This window comes from Agelaius tricolor, unplaced genomic scaffold, assembly GCF_023055355.1.
Source record: "Agelaius tricolor isolate 1412-34295 unplaced genomic scaffold, bAgeTri1.0.p SCAF_59, whole genome shotgun sequence".
Classification (NCBI taxonomy): Eukaryota; Metazoa; Chordata; class Aves; order Passeriformes; family Icteridae; genus Agelaius; species Agelaius tricolor.
In genome coordinates this window covers 1,785,554-1,789,778 of record NW_027269319.1, presented here as the reverse complement: position 1 = coordinate 1,789,778, position 4,225 = coordinate 1,785,554, and the positions used below count along the sequence as shown (strand labels likewise).

General features: G+C 49.2%; 1 long non-coding RNA gene across 1 annotated transcript; it reads right to left on the bottom strand.

Moving 5' to 3' along the window:
* Positions 1-465: 465 nt before the first annotated feature.
* LOC139605085 (uncharacterized) lies at positions 466-3,516 on the bottom strand. Its single transcript, XR_011684225.1, has 4 exons — positions 3,390-3,516; positions 2,303-2,382; positions 1,732-1,839; positions 466-891 (listed from the first exon to the last, which is right to left on the bottom strand). It is a non-coding gene; the product is annotated as an uncharacterized lncRNA (long non-coding RNA).
* Positions 3,517-4,225: the final 709 nt, after the last annotated feature.

Here is a 4,225-nt window from a genome sequence, read left to right as displayed (position 1 = left end):
ACAAATACTAACTTCAGTTAACAAAACTAAATTTATTGCCAACCTCTAAAACAACTCACTATACACAAAGATCAATTAGGCGGTTAACAACTTAATTTATTACATATAACTACAAACATACAGCCCATCTAGAAATACAAAAATATTAATTCCCTCTCTAAATAGCCCTGTACCAAGAATTCATAGAATTATACACAGAACCAATAGAATTTTACAACTATACCACTCCATACATGTTGAAATATAACTAAATACATATATATACACAAATATATAGAAATACATGTATAAAAACATACAGATGTAATTATAGATTAAATATTACATATTATATACAATATATATAAACAGATATATAACACAAACCTATCTATAAATACAAAAATATCACTGTGCCAAGCTAAATATCCATACAAATGCATAAATACAAATATACAGCTATACATATGGATACATATAAAAATCTAAAAATAGACATATATACCTATGCAAATACCAATATAACTATTTAAAGACCCATATGCCTATAGCTGCATCAGTAGAAATAAATAGCAACACAACTGTATATATAGGAAACAGAACTAAACACAGATATAACAACATCCACGTATACTTAGATACAAATATACACATCTAGGTAATTACAAACATATACATATATACAGAGCATACATCCCTAAACACCATACATACAGAAATAGTCCTATACAAATAGCAACCCACATATGTACATATCCAAATGATAATCCATCTCTATGTGCACTTCTAGACATGTCTACATGGAATTCAAAGCAGAGGGGGATCCCAGCTGCCCCATCTTCAAAGTCTCTCGCTCGGTCTCCTCCTGCCGTGCAGAGCAGCTCTCCCAGACAGCGACAGCAGATGGGACATCTGGCAAGCAAAGGGAACACTGAGTGAGTATGGGCACGTTTCCCTTGGCAGCAGCTGCACTTCCACGTGTCAGAGCCTCCCCAGGAGGGTCGTAAAGAGAAAGCAGCCGAGCGGGCCAGGCTGTGGTGAGCGCAGCCGCGGCAGGACTGTCCCGCAGCCCCGGCAGCCCGGCAGAGCCGGCACAGCTCCCGGGCCCTGCCGGCACAGCTGCCTGGCCCAAGGACAGCCCCTGTGCCAGCCGGGGCAGCTGCGCTGAGCAGCCCCAGCACGGGCAGGGCCCGCTCCTGCCCCGCCGGGCAGTGCCCACGGCCACAGCCCACGCCAGCCTCAGCCCCAGCCTGCCTCCCCGGGCCTGTGGCCTCAGCCGGGCTCTCTCCAGGCTGGCAGCAGCAGGTCCCCGTTCACTGCTCTTGCTGCCGGCCTTCAGCTCCTCCCTGCTGGCTCCCGTCAGTCTCCGGCTGTCCTCAAGGTCTCCCTTGCAGCTGTGGCCAAAGTGGAGGCTCTGGAATTGCTTCCAAGGCCTGGCACAGCTGCAGTCCCGGAGCCCTCTGTGCTCCCTGCTGGCCCCCTCCATCCCCTCAGTCCCGCCATGCTCTCGGTGAAGCCCCAGCCCCCTTCAGTTTCTTCAGCCCCTCACAGTCCCTCTCACCCGCCTCAGTCCCTTCTGAGCCATCCCGTCCCCTGAGACCCGCCAGCCCCTCAGCCTGTGCCACTTCCCTGTCACCTCAGTGCCACCATGGCCCTCGGCTGCCCCACAGCCCTCAGCCCCAGCAGCAGCTCAGGGTCACCGTCCCTTCGGCGCCACCGCCCCCTCAGCCCCCTCAGCCCCCTCTGTCTCACCGTCCTCCAGCAGCTCCTCAGGGGACAGTGCCTGGAGCCAGCGGCAGCTCCCACCGCTCCAGGGACAGCCAGGGCTGGAAGTGCTGCTCCACCCGGCCCGGCCGCCAGCTCGGACCCAGCACAGGGACAGGGGACACAGGGGGCACCGGGAGAAAAGCAAGAGGTGAAAAGGCAGCCGAGGGAGGAAAGAGCTAAAAATGCAGCCTAGGCCTACACAAACAGCAATCTATCCATCAATCTCTCCATCTAAACATTCCTATTCCTCTTAATATATAACTATACACATTTATAAATGTCACTTCATTTACATATATTCATTTACATAGATATGTAAGTATATATATTTTACTGTACAGATATAAAAAATTAACTCTGAAAATCTATAAATGTAAATGGATAATAAATTATATCACTTCTCTAACTATATGTATACATATCCACATTTAACTGTACAGATCTATCAATATATGCCCATATAAACAGAACACTATTATCTATAAATGGAACTATAACCACTCATAAATAGAACCACAGAAATCTATAAACATATCTACAAACAGAGGAATTCTACCTGCCTGATGGCCACAGGCTCTCCCCTGTCTCTTCCTGCCATGCAGGGCAGCCCTCCTGGAGATGTTGCTCAGATGGTATCTGGGAAGCAAAGGGAACGCTCAGTCAATATTGGCCCTTGTGCACCTTTCCCTTGGGCAGCAACTGTCCTTCTACCAGGGGCTGTCAAAGATGGCCTGAAAGACGGACTCTCACTTGGCAATTTGAAGCAATCTGCCCTTAAAAGAACAGGGAACATTCCAAGTGTTCAAAAGTGTGTTTCAAAACACTGATGTATCTTGATAAAGTCTCAGCCCCCACAGTGCAAAGGGCACCCAGGAGAGCTTGAAACACAGCCAGTCCCAGCTGCCACAAGGAATCCCAGTGAGGACCTCAGTCCTCACTGAAATGGCTGAAGCCGAAGGTGCTGGGAGCTGAGACGTGAACCAGCTCCATGACCTGGCATCTACAAACTGCCCTCTGCAGTGAGCAGCAGCTGCTCCACCTTGACCATCAGCTCTGGCAGGAAGGGCTGGGAGGGACAGAGCTCCCTACGAGGCCTGCAGGCTGCACCAGCTTGGCTAAGGAATGGATCCAAAGTGCTCCTTCTCTCCTCTTAGGTCTCCCTAATCAGGGGTCATTCAAGCTTTTCCTTTTGTTACTGGAGTTACCATGATTTTTCAATTGGTTGGCCTCTGATGCTCAGCTCCTTGTTTTTCTTGTGGGTCATGACCAATATCAGCAGACTGGTATTACATTTAGTCAGTGATTTGTACTTCTACCCTGACTTTTTGCACTTTTTTTCCCCTGTTCCTTCAAGAGTTGCTCAGCCTGGCCTCCCCTGGCACCCTGCAGCAAATTTATCCACCAACTTCAGCACAAAACTGGGACACCCGGCTTGGTGACACAAGTCCCACAAGGTCAGGTTTATTCCCTGCTCTCTTGCCCCAGCAGAGGACTCGGCCTCAGAGTCTCTGGAGAAGCGTGGAGGGCAGGGCTCAGGCAGGTTGTGCCCGTGCAGGATTTGAACTCAAGGCACCAGGAAGCACCAAGCCTGCTCAGAGCAGCCATCTCACACCTCTCTAAACCAGTGGGGGCTCTGTCCTTACCAGGCTCCTCGGGCTCCTGGGAACTGTTCCTGCAGCTCTCGGTGCCAGATGAAGCTTCCTCTGCTGCAGCTCTGTTCACAGGCTCCCCTCCTGAAGAATCAGGGGCAACACCAACATTGTCCTGAGCTGAAAAACAGAAAGAAAGGAACCCAAAGATCACTCACTAATTTGCTGGAATCATATCAGGGATACAGTAACTCTCCTTCTCCACTCCCAAAGGATGTGGAGCACGGAGGAGGGAACGCTGCCCACACAGTTCACATGACAAGCCTTTTAAATTCAGGATTCAGGAGGCCAAGGTGAAACTGAAGCTCTTACAAAATGACCTTTGAGACAAAAGGGGAACACAGAAAACCAGAAGACACAGAGTGAGGGGACGTGCATGGGATACTTGGCCTTCAGTGCCAGTTCTCCAAACACTCTTCTCTGCTTTCCCAGCAAGTAAAACATCTTCTTCAGTTCTTCATTTCCTCTTTTAGAAATCTTTCTTTACCAAGAATAATTCAATAACTAAATAATGATTAAATAAGTTCAATTAAAGAAGCCTTTGCTTCTCAGCCATGTAACAAGGTTCAAAAGCTCAGTCCAGCCCCTTTTATCCCCATCCAATGGAATTACCTGAGCAGAGGGAAATCTTTTAGACAGGGACCTCCTGTTCTCCCGAATCATTTTCTCTACGGCAAGGCCCAGATCTGCTGGTGGCCATTCCTCCTCCCCAGCTGTGTTCTGTGCTGAGCTGGAGGCCGTCCACGCTGCACAGGCTGCACTGCCGGCGGGAGCGCTGGGCCCTGAAATGCCCGGGGTGGCTGCAAGAATCCAAACGCACTGGTCAGGCT